Below are 11,019 nucleotides of genomic sequence, written 5' to 3'. Positions count from 1 at the left end.
TACCATTCTCAACCCTACCGGGGCCACTTTGCCAACTCACAAGTGCACGACCTCAGATCCGCTTCCTTGCACCCTCCATCCAACCTATCGGAGCAGCTTCTGACACCCCATCAACGGCCGCAGATCCGCATCGTCGACACCATCTTTAACCCAACCACTGGAGCAGCTTCACCTATGCCCTCGTCCACGGCCACAGATCCACTTCGCCCACACCGTAGTCCACCCTACCGGAGCCTCTCCACAAACACCCTACTCGACGGTTCTAGATCTCCTTACCGGACCCTAACAGCCAGCGCAGCGTCATCACCCTTGACGTTTCTAACCTGATTCCCACCGTCTGGCAAGATGCCAAGCACCCACCACGGCTTAGGTACTTGTCACCTTTAAACCCGTCCAGCATCACCTGCCCGATGTACTTCAAATATACTAACAGGCCGCTATTACCTGTTATGTAGTTGGCAAAAACTACAAGGACGATGTTTCTTCTAGATCTAACAGCTTGGCCAACCAAGATCCTGGACTGAGGCATTGCTATGATCTTGTAAGTGCATCTCTCTCTCTCTCTCTTGTATTGTTCTGTGCCTACCAGCGTGCTTTGCTAGGATTTTCGACCAGTAATCCCTTTGTGCGGACAATGATTTCTACTACTGGCTGCTAAATTAGATATGTAGATGTCATACATGATACTACCTCGTACCTCCGTTCCTAAATATAAGTCTTTCTAGAGATTCCACTATAGGCTACCTATAGAGCAAAATGAGTGAATCTACACTCGAAAATGCATCTATCTACATCTGTATGTGGTCCATACTGGAATCTCTACAAAGACATATATTTAGGAACAGAGGCAGTACATTACACAAAATTGTAGGTGGCATGTAGGAATTCCAGTGCACTACATTAGGCTCCCTTAGAGTGCCTGCTAGTCCAGCACATAGAGTCATGGCTAGTTTATGCTAGGCACACAATCATTAATTGGTGGTTTAAATATGCGCAAGGGATATGAAATGTATTATCATGTAGAGATGTCTGAAATTAGCCGTGTCAACTTGCAGACAGGGTTACACAATGAGAAAGTACAAGATGTATGTGGCAATTTCATGGAACATTGCAAAAAAAAGGAGAGGCAGCGGTGAGCCTATACAGTGTGCTATGGTACATCACTCCTCCATTGCAATCATCTTGACATGTTATTTGTATGTCAGTTCTATTGGCCAAGTTTCTTAGGGACAATTATTACGAGTTATCCTAAGAAAATAAGCACCTGTGAATATAAGCTCCATGTAATAAGCCAACCAGTTCTTTTCATTGCGTTTTCAGCTTATCTTTGGTATGATCAGTGAAAAGTCTAGATTGCATTATATTTTTTTTCATTTTGCTGCCCATATGAAAATTAATTTGACTTGCAAACACCACAAATTGAACCCAGTGCAGTAATTAATATGATAAGAAAATAGACCATCACTATTTGCTCAACATGCAAATACAAAGGTACCATCTACTTGGCACAATCTACTTTGGTCAATGTTTTCCATAGAGATCCCATTACCTAATTTAAACGAAGAATGCATGACCCACATTTAAAGGAAGAACAATTATTTATTGAAATTTGATGGTCCAAGTGGCTGGTTATTATCATATAGCAGCACCACCTGAAACCATCATATAGTAGCAGCAGTAGCTCATAGCAACTCATCATACAGCAGCAGCAGTGTGCAATTCATCATATACCAGCAGTAACTCATAGCAATTCATCATATAGCAGCAGCAGGAGCAGCTCATAGCAATTCATCATATAGCAGCAGCAGGAGCAGCTCATAGGAATGCATCATATAGCAGCAGCAGGAGCAACACATAGCAATTCATCATATAGCATCAGCAGGAGCAGCTCATAGCAATTCATCATACAATAGCAGCAGGAGCAGCTTATAGAACTCATCATATAGCAGCAGTAGCTCATAGCAATTCATCATATAGCAGCAGCAGCTCATAGCAATTCATCATATAGCAGTAGCAGCTCATAGCAATTCATCATATAGCAGCAGTAGGAGCAGCTCATAGCAATGCATCATATAGCAGCAGCAGAAGCAACTCATAGCAATTCATCGTATAGTGGATCAGAATGAAAATTTGGCAGAAAATCAGAGGAGATCCTCACCTTGTTGGATGAGCTCATCCTTCAATAGCACCTCAAGGCCACGGCCTGGGAGGTGGGGAGGGGGAATAAGGTGCCTTCTACCGCAGTGTGGCATCAGCCCTAGTTGTGCAGCACCTGCCGGAGTAGTGCGTTGGACGAACCACAGTGGAGCAACTGCTGGAGACCATGAGAATGAGGGGCGGCGCCAGAGGGAGGAGCAGCCACTACAAAAGAAAGACACATCCGTGACATTTTGGGCCGAACGATTTTTTTTCTGTCATACTTATGACACTTCTATGATGATAATTGTGACAAAACCCGGTATCATCATAGATGTGGTGGGGTTGTACTTCTATGACAAAAAATCATGACAGAAAATGGGCTTTTCGTCCTGGGCGGGCCGGAGACGCAACTGCATGATATTCTTTGGGCCGTCCATGACGGAAAAAACCGTGGTAGAAGCGAGGGCGAGGAAAATATCGGGGTGTTCCCGGTTACGGTGGGTGGTCGGGGCCGAGCGATGCACGTTTCTCTCGTACACGCACGCGCGTGGGTGCGAGGTGTTGGGCTCTAACTGAACCCGGGCGAGGCGTTGGGCTCTAACTGAACCCGAGTGATTGCACTGCAGGCTACATGTTACTGAACCCGAGCGATCGATCGACGGGTGTTAACTGAACCCGATCGAGCGATTCCTTCGCTATTGCTGCTAACCGAAGCCGATCGATGCTGCCTCTGGATGAACAATGAGCGTTGCTGGGGGGGGGGGTTGGATGAACAGTTCCCGATGGGGGTGGATGAACAGGACCCCGTGGTGTTGCCTCTGGATGAACAATGAGCGTTGCTGGGGGTTTTGGATGAACAGTTCCCGGTGGGGGTGGATGAACAGGACCACGTGGTGTTGCCTCTGGATGAAGAAGACCCCGATCGATCGAGCCAGTTGGGGCTGGATGAACAGGACCCCGTGGATGGCTGGATGAACAGGACCACCCCGTGGAGGGCAGGATGAACAGTAGACGGTGGAGGGCTGGATGAACAGTAGCCCGTGGAGGGGTGGTTGAACAGGAGCCCGTGGAGAGGGCTGGTTGAACATGAGCCGGTGGAGTAGCGCGCGGTGGAGGCTGGATGAATAGAAGCCCGTGGATGAACATTCGCTGGTGGAGGCTGGAGGAGGTTGATGGTGGATGAACAGTAGCCCGTGGAGGCCAGAGGGGGTCAACGGTGGAGATGGACAGTATCCCGTGGAGTCCTGTTTTGCGGTACGCCACACCCCTCCCGATGAACAGGACCCCCGTTTCAACCGTAGCGCTCCAACACAAGTCCGTTTCCTCCGTTTTGCGGTATGCCACACCCCTCCCGATCAACAGGACCCCCCGTTTCAACCATAGGAGGTCCGTTTCCTCCGTTTTGCGGTACGCCAGACCCCTCCTGATGAACAGGATCCCGTTTCGAACGTGGCCGGTCGAACACAAGGCCGTTTCCTCCATTCTGCGGTACACCAGGCCTCGTTTCCATCGGCTATTCCGTCCAAGCCCTCCCGATGAACACGACGATGCATTCCGTTCCGACCCAGCCGGTTGGCTCCCCATGAACATGACGACGACGCTGTTTCTCCTTTCTGACCCAGCCATGTACACGAGCCCTGGCCGTACGTATGCGTGAGTAGGCGTTCGAGACCCCCGTATGTATGTACGTGGCCGTATTTTCTTTCTTGCACACTGGACGCTATACATACGTGTACATGCTACGTGCGCGCCTCTACTACGACACGTGCGCGCCTCTACATCGACCAGTATGTACGTACACGTTCTCGTCCAGAATGACAACACTACGTACGCTTCGACCAGGTGGGTCCCGACTGTCAGGCACTTCCTGGCGTGCGAAGATGTAGCTGGTGGGTCCCAGCAGTCATGGGGGTGAATAATATTTTTTTGCTCGGACGCACTTCCTTGCGTGCAAAGATGTAGCTGGTGGGTCCCAGCAGTCAGGGGAAATTTTTTTTCACAAAATACGATGGGCCATCCGGTGGGTCTCCGCTGTCAGGTGGAGGAATAATTATTTTGCGCATAATAAGGAGGCACTTCCTTGCTGCAGCCGTGGACCCAGCTGTCAGCCTCTCCACGTACAGTCCACGTCCGACGGAAGCCATTCCTTGACCACATTGATCACGCTGTGCCGAGAGCACCAGGGCGGTGGACGACGACGAGGCCTAGGAAGGGGACGACGTGGAGCCGGGGAAGACACGGCAGTGGAAGCCCGCCCGGAGAGGAGTACGAGGGTTCACTGGTTCGACTGCGGTGTGAGGCTGCCGTCGCCGTAGGGCCTGGCCAGTGGTGGGAATAGTAGGGGCGGTGAGGCCTCCGCGGCAGCACAACCGGCCACGAGGGGCAGGAGCATGCGGCACGACCGGCGCTGGTTTGGGCGGCTGGAGCAAGAAGACCAGAGGTTGAAGAAGCACTTCGGCCGTTCGATGGACATCGTACGGTCACTGGAGCTAGAATCGTTCATATTGACTAAGTTGACAAAGCACTCCGTCCCCGTCAACTTAGTAGGCCCACAAGTCAGCGTCCCACCAAGGTGGGTCCCAACTAGCAGGGGGAGTATTCATTTTTTGTGCGTAATAAGGAGGCACTTCCTTGCGTGCGAAAATATAGCTGGTGGGTCCGACCTGTCAGCGGTGGGAATGTTTTTTTCGTGAAATACAGAGGCCCTTCCGGTGGGTCCCAGCTGTCAGGTGGAGGAATCAGTATTTTGCGCGTAATAAGGAGGCATTTCCTTGCATGCGGCCGTGCACCCAGCTGTCAGCCTCTCCACGCACAGTCTACTTCCGATGGTGTCATTTGTTGACCATGTTGACCACCCCGCGCCGAGCGCATCCAAGGTGGTGGACGACGGCTAGGCCCCGGACAACAACGAGCCGGAGATGGGAAGACGCGGGAGTAGAGTCGCAGACGGAGAGGTGTACGAGGGTTAACTGGTTCTGGTGCGGTGTGGTTCGGCAGTCGGTCGATAAGAACAGGAGGTGTGGAGGGGTGGAGGGATGGCCTGACCAACGGTGGAGTAGCGCTTCACAGCGAAGCGTGCTAAGCAGAGCTGCTAGCAGCAGGAGGCGGGAGCAGGTTGTAACGCCCGGATAATCTTGCTACAGTAATCCCACGCTAATCATGCCATGTCATCCCGATTACTGTTACTAATCTCGGGTTAATTCAAAACCGCGTCAAATTCAAATTCAAATTAATGTCAAACGGCAAAAGTTTCAAAATATTAAACTAAAATGTTCGGAGTGTGCAGTTAAATGCCAGGGTAATTATACTAAAGCAAACACATTTTTATAAAATGCATAAATGATTTAAAATGATTTAAAACAGAAGAGAAAATAAAAAAAAAGGAAAACAGGAAACAAAACCAAAAAAAAGGGGAAACCCCCTCCCTCGCTGGGCCTTGGCCCAGCTAGCCATCGGGCCAACCAGGCCGGCCCACACCCCCCGCCACTTAACCCCGGTCCACCCGACCGAAACCCTAACCCCTCCCACTCGCCCCCCCGCTCGGTCCACTCCCTCCCGATCCGATCTGGATCGGGATCCCGTCGACGCCGCCGCCGACCTCGCGGCCACTACGCCGGAGCTGCCACCGTCGCCCTCCGCCTCGACCCTCCCCCCTCGCCGTGACGCCCTCCCGCCCCTACGCCATCGCGCCTCAACGCCGCCCCATCGCCAGCGCCGCTCGTCGCCCATCGACATCGACTCCCACGACGCAGCGGCCACCGTCGCCTTCCTCTCCCTCGCGGGATCTCCTCGCCGGGCGCCAACAAGCCCCGCCACCCTCCTCGAGTCCAGGCGCCACCCCACCTCGTCTCCGTCGTCGGCGTGAACCAGGTCAAGCCGGAGAGCTCCGGAGCCGTCGCCCTCGATCCATCCCCTCCGACCACGTCGCCTCGTCGTCCTCGCCGGACCTCCTCGTCCTCCTCCCCGAGTCGCTCGCCGCGCCCCGTTGCCCAGACCCTGCTCCCCATGTGAGCACGCCTCCCCCCTCTCTGTCCCCGTGCTCATCGCGCCACACAAGCGCTCACGGCACTGCTCTTGCGGTCCCCTGTACCCCCGCGCAACCTCCCTGGCCGCGGCTCCTCGCAGCCGCCCGCACCTTCGCACCCCCCAGCGCCTCGCCCACTCGCGGCCTCGCCGCTGCCGTCGCGTGCCCACCATTCCCGCTGCCCGCGTCGCACGTTGCGGCCTCGCGGCCCCGCCCGGGTTCGCCCCTCTCCGGCCCCTTGCCCCGCCGGCCGCGGTGGCCTCACCGCGCTGGCCGCCCGCACCCGCGTCCCCTCATTCGGGCAGTTACGCCCGCCCAGATGCGCCCCGCGCCCGATCCGCTAAGGCCCCCGTGGCCAATGACAAGTGGGCCCCTGCCCATAACGTTTTATTAAAAAAAAGAGGGGAATTAGAATTAAAATAAAAATAAAAATAAAATAAATATAATTAATAAAAATAAAAATGATTTAATAAAATTATTAATTAATTAAGAAATTAATTAAGTTAATTAATCCGGTTTAATTAATTTAATTAACTAGTTAAGTTTAATTAAACTGTAATTAGATTAACCTAAACCCTAATTAACCTAATTAGAGGATGACAGGTGGGTCCCCCCTGGACCCACATGTCAGGTTGACTAAGTCAACTCTGTTGACTGCTGATGTCAGCATGACATCATGCTGATGTCATTAAATCATTTTCGAATTAATTAAATAATTAATTAAATTTCAGAAATTAATAAAATCTTTAGAAAATCATATCTTTTAATCCGTAACTCGGATTAAAATATTTTCAACATGAAAGTTGCTCAAAACGACGAGACGAATTTGAATACGCAGCCCGTTTATCCGCCACGCGTCCCTAGCATAGTGAACCTGCAACATTTCACCTCCGGTTCATTTGTCCGAAAACGCGAAACACCGGGGATACTTTCTCGGATGTTTCCCCCCTTCACCGGTATCACCTCATACCGCGATAGGGCACCCCTAGCACCGATACTTGTCATGTCATGCATCGCTATGCATTTGTTTGCTTAAATATTTATTGTTTCTCCCCCCTCTTCTCTCGCTAGACACCGGGACCGACGCCGCTGCTACCCAGTACGACTACGGAGTTGACGATCCCACTCTCTTGCCAGAGCAACCAGGCAAGCCCCCCCTTTGATCACCAGATATCGCCTACTCTTCTCTATACTGCTTGCATTAGAGTAGTGTAGCATGTTACTGCTTCCCGTTAATCCTATACTGATGCATAGCCTGCCCTTGCTACTACTGTTGATAACTTTACCTGCAATCCTAATGCTTAGTATAGGATGCTAGTTTATCATCAGTGGCCCTACATTCTTGTCTGTTTGCCTTGCTATACTATCGGGCCGTGATCACTCGGGAGTTGATCACGGGTATATACTATATACTTTATACATGATACATGTGGTGATTAAAGACGGGTCGGCTCGTAGGAGCACCCGCGAGTGGATTTTTGAGGCGGAGCGGCAGGGCAGGTTCCGACCACCTAGGAGAGAGGTGGGCCTGGCCCTGGTCGGCGTTCGCGGATACTTAACACGCTTAACGAGATCTGGGTATTTGATCTGAGTCTGGCCATTTGGTCTATACGCACTAACCATCTACGCGGGAGTAGTTATGGGTATCCCGGCGTCGTGGTATCAGCCGAAGCCTTCGTGACGTCAGCGACTGAGTGGCGCGCGCCGGATTGGAACGTAAGCCTGCTCTTGTATTAAGGGGGCTAGTTCTGCTTTCGGCCGCGTACGCAACGTGCAGGTGTGCTAAGGGCGATGGGCCCAGACCCCTGTGCGCTTAGGTTTAGACCGGCGTGCTGACCTCTCTGTTGTGCCTAGGTGGGGCTGCGACGTGTTGATCTTCCGAGGCCGGGCATGACCCAGGCAAGTGTGTCCGGCCAAATGGGATCGAGCGTGTTGGGGTATGTGGTGCACCCCTGCAGGGAAGTTAATCTATTCGAATAGCCGTGATCTTCGGTAACAGGACGACTTGGAGTTGTATCTTGACCTTATGACAACTAGAACCGGATACTTAATAAAACACACCCTTCCAAGTGCCAGATACAACCAGTGATCGCTCTCTCACAGGGCGACGAGGGGAGGATCATCGGTTAGGGTTATGCTATGCGATGATACTTGGAGGACTTCAGTCTACTCTCTTCTACATGCTGCAAGACGGAGGCTGCCAGAAGCGTAGTCTTCGAAAGGACTAGCTATCCCCCTCTTATTCCGGCTTTCTGCAGTTCAGTCCACATATGATAGCCTCATTCCATTTGATACCAATGCATACATATGTAGTGTAGCTCCTTGCTTGCGAGTACTTTGGATGAGTACTCACGGTTGCTTTCTCCTTCTTTCCCTCTATCCCTTCTACCTGGTTGTCACAACCAGATGTTGGAGCCCAGGAGCCAGACACCACCGTCGACGACGACTCCTACTACACCGGAGGTGCCTACTACTATGTGATGCCCGCTGACGACGACCAGGAGTAGTTAGGAGGATCCCAGGCAGGAGGCCTGCGCCTCTTTCGATCTGTATCCCAGTTTGTGCTAGCCTTCTTAAGGCAAACTTGTTTAACTTATGTCTGTACTCAGATATTGTTGCTTCTGCTGACTCGTCTATGATTGAGCTCTTGTATTCGAGCCCTCAAGGCCCCTGGCTTGTAATATGATGCTTGTATGACTTATTTTATTTGTAGAGTTGTGTTGTGATATCTTCCCGTGAGTCCCTGATCTTGATCGTACACGTTTGCGTGTATGATTAGTGTATGGTCAAATCGGGGGCGTCACAAGTTGGTATCAGAGCCGACTGCCTGTAGGAATTCCCCTTCCACACTCCTTGGCCGAAGTTGAGTCTAGACATTGCAAAAACTTTTACTAACTTGGCTGTGTGCCTTACGGGTCCACGTCGCCATCGGGTGGTACTAGGATCTTTTACTCCTCGACCTTTACTCTGGGACTCTGAACTCTCTTCTACTCGGGTTAAACGAATTTACTAACTCTGACACTAGGATCCCGTTACGACATTCACCCCAAAGTTGGATAAGCCCTAGTTATTCTTTAGAGTAGTATTTGAACATTATCCACATTGTCATTTGACTCCTGTGAAAACATCTTTGTTTTCAGATGGAACCCACGAGGCAGGTCGTGCGCCACACGACGGCCATTGGTGCCTCAGGATCACCTGCTGTGTTGGTTGAGATGATGACCTATCTGGGTTATCGCTGGCACCCTGAGTACACCGTCTATGAGGAGTATCAGGACTTCAACCAGGAGCAGTACCGTGCCATCGTCCACCTCTACTCTCGGGAGTATGACTCCACTACCGTGCTGCACACTGCTCATGGTGTTGGAGTGACTATCGATATGGCGGTCCACGATGCTGCTTATGCTGCTCTGACACGTCTTCGTGGAGAGTATCAGGAGTTGGATACCTCCCCCTTCAGGCACATTGCTATCGCATCCGATGTTGGTGCGGAGGGTTACTACACTGCTGCCTACTCCACTGTCACCCGAGAGCCCTTCTACCATCAGAACCTGGTTCTGCATGCTGATGGGCTGGATCGAGCTAACCGAGCTCTTCGCCATGAGTTGTACACCACTCGTCAGCACCTCTACCGTGCTCTGACGATGTTGCACCCCTTCGTCGGATCTGGGGAGCTGTCGCGTTCTGCTATCTACCCAGCCAGGACCGTGATGCCCCAGGGTGTCGGTTGGCCAGAGGTGGGAGGCTACTCTCCCGCACTTGGTCCTCTTCTGCCACTTGAGCGTCAGGTTCTGCACCAGAGTACCCGCGGACCCCAGGTTGCCGATGTGGTGTACCCGATGCCACACTACCAGCTTTCAGGCTACAGCTACCTCCGTAGTACCGCGTGGGACTGATGTAGACTTGCTTGTTAGTGTTAGATGCATTCGCCGCGAGCCTGCGTGCCGCCTGTGATGTCTTAGTCTATGTACCAGACTCTGTGTAACGAACTCCATGCATGATCTCTTTTGTAAGATATGCCGACTACTATGTAGTATCTATCGTGCTGCTTTCGTTGTGCATGTTTCATCATGAATGATTCTCGTCTTTGCACATTTCTCAATACTGATCTACCCCTGTTATATATTAGCAGGATGGTTAGACCAGGTGGTCGTGGTCGTGGTCGTGGTGGCAACGCCCCACCACCGCCTGAGTACATGGCTGGGATGATGCAACAGTTTGAGCTGAACCGTCAGTTCATGGAGAATATTATGGCTCAGTTTCCTTGCCCCAATATGAACCAGCAGCCAACCCAAGTGACTCTGCAGGATTTCATGCGCCTCAACCCAACCGTGTACCGCAGCTCAACTCAGCCTCTGGATGCTGATGACTGGCTCCGTGACATCACCTATGAGATGGAATCTGCTGATGTAGCCCCTGCCAGCTATGTCACCTTTGCTTCCTTCTTCCTGAAAGGACCCGCAGCTCAATGGTGGGATAGCCACAGGCGTACTCTGCCAGCTGGAACAATCATCACCTGGCCAGACTTCCAAGCTGCCTTCCGTGCTCGCTTCATTCCTCAGGGAGTTATGGACCGGAAGAAGCGTGAGTTCCGCAACCTCACCCAAGGCAATAAAACTGTGGAAGCTTACCAGCGGGAGTTTCTTGACTTGTCCCGCTATGCTGAAGAAGACATCGCAACTGATGCACGCAGACAGGAGAAGTTCCGTGATGGCCTTCAAGCTGACATCAAGCTCGCACTTCTAGTGCATGACTTTGCTGATTTCGCCACTCTGGTGAACAAAGCCATCAACGTCGAAACTGGTCTGCAGGAATACCAGAGCTCTCACAAGCGCAGCCGTGACACGGGCTCATCT

The sequence above is a fragment of the Triticum urartu genome, chromosome 4, assembly GCF_003073215.2.
Source record: "Triticum urartu cultivar G1812 chromosome 4, Tu2.1, whole genome shotgun sequence".
NCBI lineage: Eukaryota > Viridiplantae > Streptophyta > Magnoliopsida > Poales > Poaceae > Triticum > Triticum urartu.
Note: the sequence above shows the minus strand (reverse complement) of the source record.